We start from the raw sequence: 20,213 nt of genomic DNA, 5'->3' as shown, positions 1-20,213 counted from the left end.
CTTTGCACCCCCCTCCAGTTCGGGTCCAAGGGGAGGAGGAGTATGAGGTCAATGACATTCTTGCCACGAAAGTCTCCAGGGGCAAGAGAATGTACTATGTAGACTGGAAGGGGTACGGTCCTGAGGACCGAACATGGGAACCGGTGGATAACGTCCATGCCCCCCGATTGCTTGCTAGATTTTGGGCCTCGAGGAGAGGTAGTCCTTCTTTAAGGGAGGGTACTGTCATGAATACGTATTCAGGGGATTGTTCTTATAGACCGAGTTGTAGGCTTCCCTCTGTTAAAGGCACTAACGTGATGCGCAATAAAAGGTATAACTTGTATAAGAACTTGACGCAGCTGCGTGCGTCCCAGTTGCCAGGAATCAGGAAGTATGCTTGCCATGGTAACTGGAAGTTGCCATGGAAGTTGTGGACTCAGTTGTCAAGGGGAGGTAACTTACGTCTGGGACGTCGACGGCGGTGCCATGTGACTGCTACTATTTCACCTCCGTAGTAGCAACCTCTTGTTGCTTCTGATTAGCTCTATTTACTGTGTTTCGTCTTAAGTTACGGTTATTGAGTTTTCTCTTTTGTGCCATTGACCTGCTTTCGGATTGCCCTTAACTGTTTTGGTAATATTTTCTGACTTCCTGATTCTACGAACCTTGCTTCTGTTTATCGATCTGCTCTGACTTGCTTCTTGTTATATTATTGAACTAACTGGAATTATGACCCGGACCGCAAATTGGACTTCTCTACCGTCTTCCCGCCCAGTCAATCATCGCTCACCTTCTGTTAAAGACCCGGAAACTGCTTGTGACTACGTACCCTGCACTTCATTGCTCTGAAACTCTTCCATTATACTTTTCTGCGCACAAATCTGTGGATTGGAACTTTCACCTGTACACACGGACTAGAGACTGCAAGTGCAAATTGTGTGTACCTTAGGCGTCCTCGTGCTGTCAGGGTAGATTTGGGACATCTTAGGCGTCCTCGTGCCTTCGGGAATAGTCTGATTGGATTGCTACTTCTACAGCAAGATACATTTCGACTTTGGACTTTTGAAGACTACTGGATTCCCTGGTGAGAACACTAATGCCCCTTTGTTTGGATATTTTGCTACTCATTGTTCTGGTCCCCTTATTCTTGTTGTCTTTCTTTTTCATTGTAAATCTATGCAGAGACTGCTAGCAACTTTTCCGTGCCACCTGTTCTACTTAATGTCTAAAGTGTACTGTATTGAAAGCAGAGGTTAGTGGCAAGCAGTCTGGGTTTTCTTTGCTTGATTATTCATTCAGCATATTAACACTAACCATAGTGTTTTTCTTGCAGCTGCCAGAGTCTCGGGGGTATCCTGTCTTTCAATTAATTGATCCCTCTGTATGTCTCATTAGACATCCAGAGGGTTACATTAGTGGGAAGAATTCTTCTTCTTCACCACAGGGTCAACATTTTGGAAGGAGAATTCTGAAAGGTTTACAGTTGTTATTGACTACCTCCACATGTTCAACTAACATGGGGCTTTCAGGGACCCTTGCAGCATACAGATCTTCAAAAGGACAGCACCATACTTGTTTAGATACTGCATTATGTTACAAAGGTGTGTGGGAGCCCCTCTATGGAGAACGAACATGGGTCAAATACCCTGTTCTATGGAATTTCTCAGGAGGGTCTACAGCCATGTTTTAGCTCAATGCAGCCTTCACAGAGGAGAAATATCCATTTGCGTGTCGGTCTTTGTCCCACCAACAAGGGCAGTCCAGCGCCGAAATGCTAGGCAAATCTCTGAACAAGAGTACCCTCGGCAACCCAAAACACGTGTTTCTGCCTAGTCAGGCTTCATCAGTGAGGTGAAGCTGTATCTCTTAAGACACAGCGAGCAAGGGGTCCACGTCTGGATTAGCCCACATTTTACAAGTTACAAAGGAGGGTGGGAGCCCCTCTACTGAGAATGAACATGGGCCAAATACCATGTTTATGGAATTTCTTCCACTGAGGAGTGTCTACAACCACATTTTAGCTCACTGCATCATCAAAGAAGGTCATGAGAAATCTAGCGATTATGGAGATGGCCAGCGGTCAAGATCAATGCCGGGAGGAGGAGCCGTGAGTTGCATCTGCAGCAGAGAAAGTAAAGGCTACGGACAAGGAGAAGGACACCTCTCGATTGAGTGTTCCTCACCTTGAAGGAAGATCAGTGGTTTATGCACAAACTACCACTACTTATCCACCCACTGTGCAAATTGCTACATTTCATGATCATGGATCAAGGCCATTTACATTTGGCCAACACGTGAGCCGGGCCTTGGCAGATCCGCCTGTGTAAATCCCCCCCCCCCATGTATGGAACCTTGTGCATACTCAAATGAGACCCAAAACCTTGGATGGAGTTCTCAGGCGTCAACCTGCCTAGCTTAACGCCACTTGGTCAACACGTGAGACGTATTGACGGAGGTATGAGGTTACAGGTGAATGCGATAGCACAAACTGATAGCCATGTCGGACTAGTCTGTTTAAATCCTTCTCCCTCATGCATGGAATTTTTCGAATATTCAAATAGGCTCCAAAACCCTGTGTTGGGGTTCCTAGCTGTTAATTTACCTAGCATACCCAAACCAGCAAGTAGTCTTGCATTAGCTGGGGAAGGTGGGCAGGGAAATTAGATTCTGCACCAAAGGCAGACATAAATGTGGAGTTGGATGGCCTTTTGGGAAGACTCTATTGGCCGGTGCTGGAGAGAGAGCGACAGGGAAGTCTGTTGAGGTATCAGTTATGCCTACTAATACATATGAAAATGCTTGGAGTGAACCTACCAATACGGCGGTTAGGCTCCTTAGATGCCCTTATGCTCACACTAACACTTTTTAGTGCCCCACCATCACCCTTCTATGGACAGAAGTGTGCTGCAAGAATCTAAGGCGCAGGAGGGGATTTGGATCCTCAAAGCCACGCTGCCCCGTGTGAGCAGCCTATTAGTGACTGACAACAGGACATTTCATTCCATCATTTGAACAATGAATGTAATTCTTTGTCAATGTCATATACGCTAGCATGTGGGGCAGAAATCTGTTTAAATAGATCAAATGTGTTAACTATCTTTTCAGAAATTCTAACCTTGAGAGCAATTTCCTCATTTGATATAGCGAGGATCCCCTTTCCAAACAAACAATTGGTTGACAAGAGTGTTATTTATTTTCATTCCCGTCTAGTTGTGGGCCTTGTTATAGCTGAAGCACATAAATTAAATACTTTAGGCTTTCAAATTGAGGCATATATTATCCAGAAAGCATCTGAGAACGGGAGTAGTGCTCGCAGTGGCTAAAGGTCTCGTTCAATACTGGCCCGTAAATAGAATGCCACAATCTGCATTTGCCCGCGGGTGGGGTGCGTGGGGCAGGATTAGACTTGCTAACAGTAAGGTCTGCCCTGTGGTCAAAGGGGTATAAATAAATAATGTAACAGCGTTGTTTTAGAGGGTATTGGGTCAACACTTGTCCCCTGGGATTCTCGGGGGTCTGATCATTTGTGATATCAACACAGACGCCTGGGCATGCTTACAGGAAAACAGTTGTATATTCTTACAAGAGACATGGTTAGTTATCTGCCCAGTATTGGATGGCTACGAGGTTTTTCAACAGGTAGCCAAATCAAGTGGGACAGGTAGACCAGCAGGTGGGTTAATCATGGCAGTTCGGACCGGCAATGGCCTGAAGAAGCTGTAATTTCCAATAGTTCCTTTATGGGATGCTGGCTGTCCAGCTACATAATAATGATCCTTTGTTTGCTCTGCTTTTGATTAACATCTATTGGCATAGGGGTGTGACCGATTTGGACGGTTTTTTTGCAGTACATTCAGGAAAGTATAATGGACTGGAAGACTGCAAATGAGCGTAGGCGGGTCTTGTTGGCCAGGGATTTAAATGCTGATTGCCCACACATTTCTTCTGGGGAAGGTTTACGGGAAGTAACCCACGAATCTGTCCCATTGAATTCAAAAGCCCCAGCAGGTTTAAAATGTGTAGCCACGATGTCATCATTTGGCCTACTTATGCTTGGACAAGTGGAAGAGAATCTGGGCAGACAAATTATGATTTGGCACAGGGGAAAAAGCTATTCCACACTTGACTATGTTTTTGTTGATTATGAATTATTTTTGGTTTGCTCAGACTTATCTATATTGGACAAAAAATGGATTGACCATAGCATGTTGTCTGTAAATTTTGTACTACAGTGATTTAACTAATCTTGCCTTGAATAGCAGGAGGAATAGGCTGAGATGGTCATCAAGGGCCATATCTAAATTTAATAGAGATTTGTTAGACCTTCTGCGAATTACTACATATGAATATAAATTAGATAGTTTTGATTCACGCTATTTTAATCAAACGATTGCAAACTGTATGCACAAGATATTTGTTTACAGTTCAGGTAAAGGGGCGAAAAGAAAAGCAACCCATATACATAAGTATGACGAACACTTATTAGGAGAAGGGCCTTTTCAAGGGAGATTAGCGTTATAGACCGCAGTTCAGAAGACCAAGCGGTGAAAAATTGTGAACAAAAATCTTTAAAGCAAAAATACAAGAACTTCGGCAAAAACCTTTTCAAGGGAGATTAGCGTTATAGACCGCAGTTCAGAAGACCAAGCGGTGAAAAATTGTGAACAAAAATCTTTAAAGCAAAAATACAAGAACTTCGGCAAAAACCACAGAGCTGTCCTCTTACAGGGGGATGCAGAAGCAATGATTAAAATCTTGATTAAAAGGGATACCCGTGCTTTTTGGGCTACACTAAATTCACAGAATCCCCCACAACCCCTTGGTCAAATTAATGAGTTCTCAGAGAGTGAGTAAGTGAAGCATTTTGAGGAATTATTTTCAAAAAATCCTCTTTCTCCTGATGAGACACAGAGAGTCCATGTGGAATTAGAATGGGGTAACCGGATTCTAAAACCAGATCCCAAAGCAATTTGTGTTTTGATAAAGAAGTCGAAGGCTCCAAATGGTCTTACGAATGCCATCCTGAAGAAAGATCTCTATACTTGTGTAACATTCTCTCTCTCCTATTTTCCAGCGTGATAGATACGGAGCAATTTCCAGAGTCATGGAGATCCTCTACTTGGTACCAATCTTTAAGAAAGGGGATCATTTGGACCCTGCAAATTATAGGCCAATTGCACTGCTGGACATGGAAAGCAAAGTTTTTTCTGCAGTCCTACTACGACAGCTTGAAGACGGGCCATGTCCTTGGGAAGATTGGATAGATTCCAAACTAGTTTTATTAGATGGCTCTCAACGAACATTAATGGTGCAGTTGTAAGAGAGTTCCAGGAAAGGTCCTGTGTGAAGCAGAATGTATGCATATATGTGTCCTCCATAGACCTCTCAGCGGCTTTTGATAAGGTCGACCGAGGTAGACTTTGGTTAAAGTTAAAGAAGTGGGGACTTCCTCAAGGTCTCCTGTGGCTGATTATTGGCCTACACAAAAAAGTAAGGTTCTATGTCTGCTTAAACCAGGTGGAGGATCTCTCTCGTTGCATACGCACTAACTCGGGACTAAGGCAGCGATGCGTACTAGCTCCTTGACTTTTTAATCTCTACGTTTCGGACATAGGGAATACCTTGAATCCAGCTGCTCTCATAGCCCGAAAATTCGGGGCAACAAATACATTTTGGATGGCCTATGCCAATGATTTCCTCCTCTTCCATGGCTCCAGGATTCGAATGTGGAGGCTTCTCTGCCCGTTTTCTAATTATGCGAAAGAAAATGGGTTGATATGAATCCCTCTAAAACAGAAATCCTGGTACTATTTCAGGGGAGGAAACAAGGACTCAGTTCATGGCAGCTTACAAACAGTTGGTAGGCAGTACCTCTACTCTAACCTATTTGGGATACCATATTACAGCACATCCCTCATTGAGGGACATACAGGTTAAGCATACTTTAAAATCACAGAACCTAACTAATCAATTAATTATGGTTGATAGACAATTTGGTAGCTTTTCAATGAAGGCAGCCATTACCTTTTAAGAGGGAAAGGTTATCCCCAAACTAATATATGGTTTGGAGCTTTGACCCACTAAACAGCATTCTTGGCTAGATACAATTCAGGGCAAGATGTGGAGATGGGTATTGAAAGTTCTCAACGCAGTGCCGGTTGCTGCAATGAGATTTTAGCTTTGGCTTTTATCGCTTAAGTCTCGGGTCCAGTGGCAGATTTTGTCCCTATATCAAAAGATAGTTACCTCAAGTCCCAATACCATATATTCTGAAGTAAATTTCATCCTACAGGACAAAGCCTGCAATCGCTAACCCTCCAATAGTTTTGTAACAAAACTGAGAAATTATTTTGAATCTTTACTAGGGGATTTTGAAATTGATATCCAATTTATTGGTATCAGGCCAGATGAAAGTTAAAGAAGCACTGTATAAATGGGATTGGACTAATACCACTAAATTGTTCCACAGCTATCCATCTCTCCACCATCTCTCCCACGAGTATAAACCAAGTGGAATGATTGCACCATACCTATTGTTGTTTCCAAATCTGCATTATCTTTCTTTAATAATGCGGATACACTGGAATTTACTGCCTACGAAAGAGATACTGTTAAGGAGGGGGCAGATTGACTTATCTGTGTCAGCCTGAAGGTTCTGCATGAACGCAGAAGTATTAGAATCCGCTAGACATTTGTTTATGGATTGTCTAGCCATGCAATCCAAGAGATTATTTTACTTTAAAAAACTATTGTGTCTGCTAATTTGGTTGGATGTGAACGAACATTGGAAAAGATCTTTGTATCCTGTTTTTCCTTCAGAAGGTATAGCTGTGGCCACTTTTATAAAATCCTGGGGAATCCTTAATTGATAAAGTAAAGGGTTTCTTACCTGCACATTTTATTTTTTTCAAATTTTCTAAGAATTGTTAATTTTTGTTAGAAATGTATTAATAATTAAAAAGTTTTTATGAATCAACTTTGAACTTTGTATGTATTTGTAATCAACAATGTGTTTTTAGGATGTTTGCTTGTTTGCTTTCATTATGGATGTAATGGGTTGAATAAACCATATACAATAAAAAGAAATTTGAAAAAAGAATAAAAAAGGTCCAAATTATGGAGGCAACATTGCATCATTTCTCCTACTAGGATATGTTTGCCTCTTCAGTTTTAGATCCCTCCTCAAATTCGAAGAAGCATGTCTGGTAGTTTAGAGCTCTACAAATATTCCAGTACAAATTCCAGAGAATCTCAGTGGTGGACAGGACTGACAAAACTGTCACAATTTCCTACATCAATAGACAAGGGGACACCAGGTAAAACCACCTAAAGAGACTGACCTTTAACCTGGCTATGGGGCAGAATGTACCTAATCTTTGTGAGGGCTGTGCATATCAGAGGAGTGGACAATACCACAGTGGACCAGTGGAGCTGGTTCGTTTCTTGCTCACCGGAATTGCATTGCAGCTTTGAGCTTCAGGGGAATTTGTGAAAGGTCCAAGCAGCCAACACTGGATCTTTTTGCCTTGTCAGAAAATGCATGACTACCCAGTTTCTGCAGCATATTTTTGTGTCAGGAAGCATGAGGCATAAATGCCATGACTATAAAATGGTCAGCAGCTGTGATATAGACCTTCCATCCATTACCAATGATTCCCAAGGTTCTGATCAAGATCAGGGACAGCAGATATGAGGTTATCTTAATGGTTCTGTATTGTCCAAGGAGATCCTGGTTTCCACAAATGATGGAACTGGCCGTAGCCCTGGTTTGGAGCATACCAACCATTCCTTCCCCACTCAGGTTTCAGAAAGCAAGTCATCTGGGCAACAAACTGAGAACGTTGGTGTGGAAATTGAAATGACTACAAAACCGATATGGAGCTCCTTGAATTGACCTGAGGGCCTGGACCAGAACCCCCTCACTGACCTCATGGTATTTCCAAGATTGAATTCCTTGCACACTACACAGTTCCCTATGAATCTACTTACCTGTTCTTGTAAATTAGGGATAAACCAATCCTCCTGGAGCTCTTCTGTGATTTGTTGTCAAGAAGTATGTGACGGGTATTGTAATTGCTTTAGGGCCAAAAGAAGCAGCTCTACAGGCATTACTACCTTCCCTGTAACATCCGGTCTCCAAAGCAAATCTGTGGGTCTATTATTTGGAGCACTGGGACAACGGTCTAGGGGGCTGGTAACTGCACTTATTGGGACACAATATCCCATTCCTGGGAATCTGTGAAGGAAAATATGCTGCTTCCTTATTAGTGTGGGCAGCATACTTTACCAGACCTATCTCTACTGGTAAGGTTAACGCTTTAAACCAGCTGGGATAGCAGTGCAGCATGCTTGACAGGGGACCCGTCAGACCCTCCTAAATCCTCTTCTCTGCCATCTTGATAACCCAGAATGGATGATGGAAGTGATGTACGCGCAGTCAGAATAAACAGTGACAGACTTCCCCTTACACATTTCTATCACTTCTTATAAGTGCCACCAATTGCGCCGCTTGTGCAGATTAATGAGAAGGCAACTGTTTCTTCAGTCCGACCCAGTTCTCCCCATCGACAAGACCCACTAGAGCTGCGCCGGTATACCTCTCTCCCATCTCTCGATTGATGATCGAAGACCCATCAACAAAAATCACCTCACCCCCCTCCAGGGCATTCTCTTTCACAATTTCCATCTCTTCTTCTTCTTCCTCCTACGTGGTGCAATTGTGAACAATAACCTTAGTTTCACTGTGACTGGCTGAGGTGTATTTTGAGCAGTGGTAGCTCTCTCTGGCATTTTCTTCTTTCCTGCAGCACATCAGGCCAAAATAAAAACTAAATCGGTACACGCCATGTCTGATTTTTGATCCCCAGAACCCAACTCTGCAAAACCATCAACCCATAAATAAACAATGCTGCATGCACGGGAACCCTGCATTATTAATATGGTTGCTATAATAGGCCTGAACAATTTGCTGCTTCCCTTAACAGATACAAACCTGGGGGTGAGAATGCAATACCTTCCTCCTTGAAAGCAATTGATATTCACAACTTGCTCAGGATGTCCCTTCCCAAAAGATTTGCTGGGGTACCCGTACAACACAACAAAGGAGCTGATAAATATTGATTACTCACCATGATATGAAGATCTTCAGTATTATCAACTGACAGGACAGCTCCAGAGAATCTCTGTGTCCATCCTTTTTGTCTGAAATGGGGAACCTGCCTTCCTTAACACAAAACTTGGTAGCTCCTGTGTCAACCATGAATGAAAACATTTGGTCACCTACTTGCACACCTATCCGGGGTTCCTCTTCTGGCTCAGTGGTAATGACAGGACTAGACACATCAGAGATCCCTGTTGGCTGTCCTACGCCTGGTACATATTAGCAACTAGGAGAGAAAAAGGATTTCCCCTGAAAACACTTGCTCAAATTGTAGTTTGCAACTATTCTTTGGGGTAAAGGATTCTTGTCCCATGTCTGCACTGATGTTTGTGCTGACATGGCATGGTTGGTGGGATACCAAAGGTATGTGCAGCCCCAGTTGCTGGGTTCTGTTAAACCCATACCTGCTTTAATTGCACAGGACCTGGGACATATGGCAGGGTCAGGGCCTGCATCTGTTGAGCTCCCATTTTAAAGTACTGTGGCCGTTCACAGCAATCCCGTGGCACATGCCCGAATTTACCACATGACCAACACTGAATTCCATAATATCCTTCATAATTATTTCCTGTTGGCCCATTAAACCGCAGCCCAATTCCTCCAAACCTGCCAAATGACCCGCTTCCCTGTGGAAATCCTCTTTCGTCCATCATAAACCCTCTTATTGGTCTTGGACCGAGAACATACCCATCCACCCAACCCTGCGCCATACCAGGTTCACTGTGTCCCTGTTGTCCTGGTTGCCCCCTGCAGTTCCACCATAGAATATGTAATTACTGCCAATATCAAAACAAATCTTTGCCAATTTCTTTTGAACCAGCTTAGTCTCCATTTTTTGTGCATGCTCTACATTCTCCCTCTCCTTTTCCTGTCTTCTCTTGCAGAAATGTACAATGTGTGCCTGAATTTCTGGCCACCTCTTGGCCTCCATTACTACTACTTTATTTAAATCATGTTGAACTTCTTTCGAAAGTCCCTTCTTCAGCATGTGGTAAAACATTGCAACATTCTTGTCCCATGCTTCCCCCATTTCTGCCCTCTTCATCTCCTGAATTAACTGGATGTGTGTGGCTGGATCATCGTCTCATTTCATTGTCTTAGCTAAAATTGAATGGTTGAATGGATATGAGGCGTATCAGGAGACATAATCCACAAGGCCACATACCAGTGCTCTAAGATTATTAAAAGCTGCCCCATCATGGGTATTTGTATTTAAATGAACTCCCGGATAACCCGATCCATTCTAAAGCTCGTCTGACCGCTCCCCCATTAGGGCTGTGAATAAGCTCTTCATGTCCCCTATGGCCAACATGTCACCGGCAGTATGCTTCTCCAATACATAAATCCACTTCCCCGCCCCTGCAGTGAGCAAAGGGGGTGTCTTCATTAAGTTACTGCGGTTCATGTGTGACCACGGGACATAAAAGATCCGTCCTTACCAGACCCTTTGGGAGCAACAGAAACTGATTTATACCTGTTTTTAGAGGGGCTTCCCCCATTTCTCCCCTACCACTTACTACAGCCATGCAAATACAGTGGCATGTCCTTTGTTTCCATGGTGTGCTTTCTACCTCTGCTAATGGAGAAGGAGGTAGATTACCTATACCCTGCTCTCATTGCTCAACCTCCCATTCCCCACCTTCTTCATCGTCTACTCCGACTGCTGCATCCCCTAACCCTTCTACATGTACAGAAGCAAAACAGGCACTACCATAGGGTGCCGTCTCTCATCCTCCCTGCTCAGCCTCTGTACCCCTGGCAGCATCCCTGTTCTCCATGTCCATCTCAACTGTTCCGATAACCAAGTTATCTAATCTAACAAGAACCTGCCCATGTCTCCACCTTCATTCTTCGACATCCCTTACCTGTCTTCTCACTTCTTCTTGCTCTTCATCTCTCTGCTGCTGTAACAGCATTACATCTACCTCCACTAACCGTAGTGTGAGGAATTCAACCATCCGCACAGGGAGAGTGCGCTCGCCTGGGATTTTTGATTTTTGTTTATTTAAAAGAATGAATGATGCTAGATCAACCTCCGGAAAATATGTGGGGCCATTCTCGCACATATTTTCTATGCTCACTGCACAGCAGAAAAATAGCCATGTACGCTGGGAGGTCACAGTTTACCAGCTTACCCTCCCCTGTCAGGTGTAGCTGACACCTGACAGCTGTGGGTACATTAAAAGCCTCTGGCTGTGGGCATCCTGATTAGCATTTCAAGGCACTTTGGATTAGCATCTTCATTGTTACACCTTGCTGATGGTGGCGAATATTGAAGAATGTTAATTAGCATGCCTCAGGAAAGGCCTGGGTGCAGGAAGTAACAATGGAGACCAGAGACCAACAACTCTTTGTAATGCAATGTGTCAACTTGATATTAACACCCCTCCTTGGTGAGGGCTTGTTGGAAGGACCGGCATGGCCGCTAGCCCCTAGTCCAATTCCACACACTACTGAGTCACCTACTCCTGTGGGAGAGGGGCTAGTAGCCAATGAAGACCCTACTTTGGCAGCAGGGGACCCCGTGACTTCAGAGTTGCCTGTCTCAGCGCAGGAACCTGAGGTGGAGGACCAAGTGGGCGCAGATCTGAAGGGTCTGCCCAAGCTGGATGAGTTTGCATCAGCTGGCAGCCCAGATCAGACTGACTTCTACACAGCCTAGAAAGAGTGTCCCACTCTGGCGGGTCTGTAGAAGCAGACGGAGGAACAGGCTATGGGCGAGGCCCCTGAACTGTTCAAAGTGTACTGGGAGGATGGACTCCTGTACAGTGAGCCAAAGGATTCTGAGGTCAAGGACATCAGAAGGTTGGTGGTTCCCCAATGCCACAGAAATTTCCTTTTGGAATTCCTTTAGCAGGTCACTTGGTTGTGACTCAGACATCAGACCAGTTGGCTGCGCACATTTACTGCCCGCAGTTCGGTGTAAAAGTTAAGGAATTTGTACGGTCCTGCCTGACTTGTCAAGCTTCTGGCAAGTCAGAAGGTGCCACAAAGGGCCCCTTAATTCCACTGCCCATGGTTGGGTGACCTTTCGAGAGAATAGTCATGGATATTGTGAGTCCTTTGGATCCTCAATCCAGATCAGGGAACCGATATATCTTGGTGGTGGTGGGCCACGCCATGAGATACCCTGAGGCTCTCCCTCTGAGGAGCATCAAAGCCCCCGTGGTTGCTAAGGCTCTGATTGGGATATTCTACCGAGTTGGATTCCCCAAAGAAGTCTTTTCTGACAGGGATCAAACTTCATATCAGCATATATGAAGGCTATGTGGGAAGAGTGTGGAGTCACCTACCGGTTCTCTACCTCCTTTCATCCATAAATCAATGGGCTTGTTTAGCGGTTCAACAAGACCATGAAAGGTATGATAGGTGGCTTGGAAGAGCACCTGATGAGAAAATGGGATATTCTCCTGCCATGACTTCTGTTAGCCTGCAATAAGGTGCCACAGAACGCAATAGGGTTTAGCCCCTTTGAGCTTCTGTTTGGACACCCTGTATGAGGTCCCCTCAGTCTAGTGAAGGAGGGATGGGAAAACAAACCCCGTCATGAGATGTGGTGGACTATGTACTCGGCCTTCAGTCTAGAATGACAAAGTACATGGAACAGTCAACCAATAATCTAAAGGCCAGTCAGGAGCTGATGAAGCACTGGCAAGACACAAAAGGTGACAGTGACAGTCTATTTTCCAGGCCAGTGTGTGTGGATTATGGAGCCTGCCAAATCCAGTGCCCTTCAGGACAAGTGAACTGGGTTTTACTGTGTGCTGAAAAAGGTCAGTGAAGTGAATTATCTCATTGATGTGATAGGATCTAAACAGATGTGCAGGGTCTTTCACATCAACCGGCTAAAACACCATTATATCCGGGATGACTTGGTCATGCCGTTAGTGACTGATGGAGGGACTAGGAGGAGACCGAATCCCTCCTAGACTTCCTGCACACTGAAGCCACAGATGGGTCAGTTGAAGGTGTCAACCTTTCAACGGACCTCTCAGAACAGCAACTGGCAGACTGTCACCTTTTACTGGGACAGTTTGCAGGTCTGTTTTCGCTGATTCCCAGTCGCGCAGATTGGTGCACCCATGATGTGGACACTGGAGACAGTAAGCCGGTGAAGAGTAGAATTCACTGGATGTCCGATAAGGTCAGGGACAGCATCTAGGAGGATGTTTCCAAGATGTTGTCCCTTGGTGTGCTAGAGCCCTCCCACAGCCCCTGGGCTAGCCCAGTGGTACTGGTCCCTAAAAAGACCAGAAGCAGGAAAACTCAAGTTCGCTTTTCGAGTGGACGACAAGGGTTCAATTCTGTTACTAAGCCAGATGCTCACCCCATTACACACATGAGTACGTTTGACCTCGCAGTGGGGTATTGGCAGGTCGGCTTGACAGATGGGGAGAAAGAGAGGTTGGCATTCTCAACCCCAGAAGGACATTATCAGTTCCCGGTGATGACCTTCAGATTGAAAAATGCCCCTGCCACTTTTCAGAGGATGGTTAACCAGGTTTTGTCCGGACTTGAAAACCTCAGCGTCGCCTATCTAGACAACATTGCTATGTTCAGCCACACCTGGGAGGATCATGAATCCTACCTGAAACAAGTGCTTCAGGCGCTGCAGAATGCAGGCCTGACTATCAAGGCCATGAAGTTCCAGATAGCGCAGGGTACTGTGACTTACCTAGGCCACCTCGTCAGTGGAGGTAAGAAACAACCTCTTGAGGCGAAGGTACAGGCTTTGAAGGATTGGGACATCCCTACCACAGACACAGGTGAGAGCCTTTCTAGGTCTTACCGGGTACTACCGGTCATTCATCAGAGGATATGGGACCATTGCCATGCCCCTGAAGGATATAACGTCCAAAAATATGCCAAAAAAGGTAACTTGGACCCCCGCCTGACAAACCTCCTTTCCGGATTTAAAGGATGGATTGTGCAGGACCCCAGTTCTGAAAGTGCCAGACTATGGTCAGGAATTCATTTTCTAGACAGACGCCTGTGATTTTGGGATTGGAGCAGTGCTAGCGCAGCTGAACTCTGAAGGGGTAGAGCAACCTATCACCTACATTAGCAGGCAGTTGACAAAAGGGAAAGGAACTGGGCTGTCAAAGAAAAAGAGGCGTATGCGATCGTGTGGGCCATAAAGAAGCTGAAAATCTACAGCTTCACTTTACAATCCAGGCGGACCACAGGCTTCTGCGATGGTTAATGACCATGCAAGGGGAGAACCCTAAGCTTTTGCGGTGGGCCATAGCCCTACAGGTATTAGATATGGACATCCAGCACAAACCAGGATCCCAGCATGGGAATGCAGATGGACTTAGCCGGTATTTTCACCTTGATGACCTACCAGATCCCTCAGTAGTGTGGTGGTTTACATGTTGAGTCTAGGGGGCATGTGAGGAATTCGACGATCTGCGCAGCGAGAGTGTGTTCGCATGGGATTTTTGATTTTTGTTTTTTTAAAAGAATGAATGATGGGAGTTCAACCTCTGGAAAATATGTGGGGCCATATTTTCCATGCTCACCGCAGAGCAGAAAAATAGTCATGTACTCTGGGAGGACACAATTTACCAGTGCCGCCCTCCCGTGTCAGGTGTAGATGACACCTGACAGATGTGGGTACATCAAAAGCCTCTGGCCGTGGGCAGTCTGATTAGCATTTCAAAGCCCCATGGATTAGCATTGCCATTGTTACACTTTGCTGGTAGCAGTAAATACTGAAGAATGTTAATTGGCAGGCCTCAGGAAAGGCCTGGGTGCAGGAAGTAACAATGGAGACCAGAGACCAACCCCTCTTTGTAATGCAATGTTTCAACTTGGTACTAGAACCCCTCCTTGGTATGAAAGGGCAGTGAATGTCCTGTCTGGAACCACTCCTTTCAGAGGTATGGTATGGTATTGTTTAATTATATAGCGCCTATACACAGGCAAGTTTTTCAAAGTTCTCAAGGAGGGTGGGAACACGGGAAAAAACAACAGTCGCTCAGAGCCCTTGAAAATCTGAGACGATAATAGTCTGCACAGGCAGAGTAAGTGCATAAAATACATTGGGCCTCATTACGATGTCGGAGGCAGCCATGGCGCTATTAGCGCCATGGCTGCCTCCAAACCCGTTCTGACTCTGCCCTGGTGAATGGAGCAATTACCGGTCCATTCCAAGTTTGGCGGGACCGGTAATTCCCCATTTACCAGGGCCATTACCCATTCCCATTTGAGCCCCCATAGGGCTCAATGGGAATGGGGAAGGCGCTAATAACGGTACCGCAAATTGCGGTACTGTTATTAGCTCTAGAGTCCCTTTGCGGGTCCCATCCTTAACGCCTGAAAAAACCAGGTGTTAAGGAAGGACCTGCAAAGGGAACTCGTACTAGGGCAGTAAGGGATTACCGGCACTGGTGCCCGTACCGGTGCCAGTAATCCCTTACCGCCCACCTCGTAATGAGGCCCATTTAACAGTATGGAATGTAGCAAATAGGCCTGGCGGTTATTCTGCAATTTTAACAGTACAATTAGGGGTGAAGACAGGGAAAAAACAGACAGACGATCTGCAGGCGTGGTGCGGACAGATCGTGCAAGTGCACAGAGGGTCACAGGGAGCGGAGGATCAAGTGTACCCAATCAGTTGAGACTGGGGTAAGTGCAGAGAGAGCCACCCTCTTGGGTTAATTTCTCAGTGCATTGAGTGTGGGTGGGGTGTATGGACCTGAGGCAAGTGCGAGAGAGGACTGGTGGGGGTGCAGGAGACCAGTGAGACTCTGAGGTACACTAGGAGGCCAGTCAGCATGCTGTAAGGAATAGAAGGGAGAGAGGGAAAGGACAGAGAACTAGGTTAGCAGGGTAGGTGGAGAGAGAAGGAAGAGTTGAAGAGGAAGGTCTTGAGGAGCAGAGAAGTATGTGATTTTTAGGAGACGAACGTCTGCCTGCAACCCCCTACTTCAAAAGAGGCCCATGTTGTGACAAAGCGCCGCATAGGGCTCAGTTAATTATGGAGACACTTTGATGTACAATAGACACGAAGATGTGTGGGACTTAGAAGTATATGATGCCATCCTTCTCCTGTCTGTTGCCAAGCGACCAGGATTGGATCATTAAGGTGGGCTTAGCCTGCACCAATCACTGGGGCCCGTTTGGCTTTAAAAGGGGGTTGAGCCCCTCACGGATCAGATCACCTGACGATTTAGCAAGGAGTAAGAAGAAGGACTAATTTGGACCCGCCTTGAAGGTACAGTCTACCTTACATCTTCTGCCAGTGAAGGGAGGCCAGGAGTTCCAAGAGGGAAGCAGGATCCCTCCCCTAAACATCTCCCAGTGAACAGAGGGAGATATCAGACTCAGAGGACCCGTCCAGCAGCTCCAGAACCGGTACCCAGACAGCACACAGCGTGCCCTGCTAGGTTCTGACAGCAAGCTTCCTAGGTGGGAAGTGCTAGAGAGTCTCTGCACAAAGGACAAGGCAGTTGCCTACTAACACCCACCTGAGATTTGGGCCATCCACGTTGAAAGGACAGTCGAGTCCTCTAACCACATCTGGCTGCACCACTGACTGTTGTCAAGCTGTAGTCACCAGAGCCGTCCGAGATGCCTCAACCAGCATTGCAGATCAGCCAACCAGCTCAGAGACAACGATTCGTGGCCCCGAGTTGCCACGCTGGACAGCCTGCAGACGTCTGTCCAGCCTTGCTTGCCAAACTGCTTGCCACCTGGTACCCGCAGCTGTCTCCCACCACTAATTCTGTCTCACAGGCTGTGAAGTGCCATGGAATGGCCTCAATTCTGTCAAGCACCAAGAACTACTTCCGCACCAGGTACATTGTGGTTCTGCCCCCCTGGTATTTCTCTGAAGGCCCCTAGAGACAGTTATGACCTTTTGCCCCTTTGGTGTTGAAACCAAATAACCTTGAACTGTAAGACTAATTACTTTACCAACTAACCTCCTGTCAGTATCTACAGTGCATACCCTTCTTTCATGAAACTGTCTATCCTCTGTGTTCCTTTACAGTGTGGGTTGTAATTGTAATGTGCTAGAACTGTCGTAGTAATAATAAAGTAGATAATTTTATACAACCTTGACTGTACAGTCCCTTTTATCATTGGGTAATAATAGTATTTTCGCTGAGTTGCAACTAACCAACGATCAACGATCTTGCGGGGATAATCCTGCCGTTCCACAAACCGATATTCATCCCTGGACCACAGGTGCCCCAGAAGTTGATTCATCACACGTTGCGATTCCTTCATTTTTTCCCATTCTTGCACATCTACTACTCTTTGCAGTCCATCCTCTTTCCTTGCATGAAGAGGCCTAACCTCCTCTCTCTCTCTCATGTCCAATCCTTCCTCTGATCTTCTAACAATCGGTCTCACTCTGTCTAGCTCCTCGACCCTTAATGTTTCTGCTAACCTAGCAGTTGGGGGAGTTATCCCCTTCTTGCTCTCTATTTTCAACCTCCCTGCCGCCCTAACCATTGAAAAAGTTAAATCGCAATAAAGGAGAGTGCCCATGTGGGGGTGGTGCAGAAGAAATTCCTGCATCCTCCTTTTTTTCAGCCCTCCCCCCACAATTTCAACATTATGGCCCTTTCTACTTTTTTAATACATCCTCCATAATTCCAAGATGTTTAACCGTGTTTCTAACTTTGAGCCCTTGTGCTTTGTAGTTAATAAAAGGTATGCAGGTTATCCAATATCTCTGTATCATAGTATCCCTCAGAAGGTCAAGAATGTATAATGTTCTCCTTACTCTCCCGCAACCATTCTCTATGATTTTTTAAAATGTTTGCCTTATAGCCAGGCAACACATGGCATAAATGATTCAGCAGAGTCTCCATACTCCAACCCAAGTTTGCAAAAAATAGTTACACAAAAATTCTGATACTAAGCCGAACCTGCGGCATGAACATGTTTTCACCCAAGAGCGCCCTTTTTACCCTTTCCCAATTCCTTAGTCGCCCTTCACACTCATTCACGTACTCGCCTATAACACAAGCCCCTCACTTCACTTTTTACTCCAATTCTACTTCTCACGCATACACAGAAGACAGCATTTTATCAAAAACACTTGCCGGACAACACTACTGAGATATCCCCACCACTCGAGCATAGGAGGGGCGCAATGCTTTCCACTACAGCACTACTGCTCTATCTTCTTTTACTACTACGGCCTTCTCTACTAAAAAAACATCTTTTCCTGACTACAGAAGGTTTCCCCTTCACTACTTCGACTAACCAGGAAAATCGAGGTGAGGAGCTCCGCCCGCACGGCAAATACAAAAGAATGGCAAGGCCTACTTCAGAAAGGTATCTACGGTTGGACTTACCCTAAAATAACACCCCACCTTCAAGTGAGGGCTTCAGCCAACCAGACAAGCAAACTAAATAGTATCAGGACAAGCTTCACACTGGGCGTGCGGGGTAAGAAACCCCCTCACACCTCTAATATAAAAAACGAAGTTAACAATATATACAAAGGGCTTACAACACAAAACAGTTCAATCAAAAAACATCCACTTTTCCAAACCCTGCAACCCCAACTAATCTCACACCCACATTCCAAGTTAACCTTTACCCCCAAAAAAAGAAATACCCAAAAAAACAAAAACCCCTAAATCATGGAAACAACCCCCTTTTCTACACCATTTCCCCTCTTGCTTAGCACCCCCAACCGTGTACTCACGTGAACCTGAGGTGCTCCGATGTTGTGCTTCGTCAAATCGTTTCGCACTGCTAGGCCATGGCAACATGTCTCCAGGGAGCAGACGGACCTTTAACCAGTATGACGTCCACATACTTCTTTTTCACTGTGCATGGAAGACCGGTCCCCGACGTGATGTGCAGCAGCTAAGAGATGTGCACAGTAGACCCCCAATGTCTCGGAACGACTGTGCTCCTGGCTGGCTCACCAAATGTGGGGGTGGACCTTTAATCACCTTAACCCAAACCAGGCCCACCACTTAAGAAGCGATTACACGGTTGTACATAAAGCAAATATATTGTGCAAAAGCTCCAGGGAGTGGTGAGATGGTGTTGCAGGACCACATTAACCCAAGCTTCTACAATTCAACATCAGTTGGCCATTTATATACCTTTATGCACCAAAAAACACTACCAGATATATTGTATTACTCTCCACTCTTCAAAGAAATCCCATCTTTCCCCAATTCTTCCATTTTCATTGGTCAGGCTTATCTTCATTATTATCTTCAGATCATATTTTAAAACAGACCTCTTCTTGGGATTGGTTGTAGTAGGTCCTGACATTGGTGCATAATTTAAACATTACTATTGAAAACATAATTCATTGCTAGCAATAATTAGCCTAAAACTTTCATCTCTAAGTATTATTGCGCATGGTGTCACTGACTTATTTTAGCAAATAGAGGAAGGTCTGCTTAACCATTAGTTCCCTTCAACTATAGATAGCCATCTCCATTCCACAGACTTCTGGTGCCTTTAAAAATACCTTCTAAGTTGTGCGGCTACATACAACTACTGATGACCTAGACAAATAGTTAACTGAACAAATCACTAAACCCCTCTAAAGATTTTACTACAAAGGGCAAGATAACATCTGTATCCATGTAACTTTTCCAATCTACAAGGCTCCCACTTTATCGGCCAAATTGAAACTCTCAAATGGCTTTACGCATTTAGCTTATCTCGTGTTTTACTACTGACCAGAATAAACAAAAAAACCTCCTTTGGTCATGCTCTCAAACATCAGGAAATTATATCTACTATCTACAAGTTTTATCAGACCATAAACCCAAGGCTATTGCTACAGATACCGACCGCAAAAGGTTGGGATTACTCAGTTACCTGCCTTCTGTGTCTGAAAACTTGTTTAGAAGTCAAAGTGCATTTTGCACGAGAGCCCTAACCACTATGTTCTGATTCATTGTAAAAGGGCACTTACATGAATTGCCCATGTATTTATATTAGTAATTTTGATACTTCATCTCTCTGTGCACATGCAAGCTAATATTGTATCAGTTCTGAACAAAAAGTAAACTGCACTCATTTTGCCGCACCCCTTGTCATCAATATGGAACTCTCAATATGAATTCCTCATAATAGA

Source organism: Ambystoma mexicanum, chromosome 1p (genome assembly GCF_040938575.1).
Source record: "Ambystoma mexicanum isolate Mex_15411 chromosome 1p, UKY_AmexF1_1, whole genome shotgun sequence".
NCBI classification, from domain to species: Eukaryota; Metazoa; Chordata; class Amphibia; order Caudata; family Ambystomatidae; genus Ambystoma; species Ambystoma mexicanum.
Note: the sequence above shows the minus strand (reverse complement) of the source record.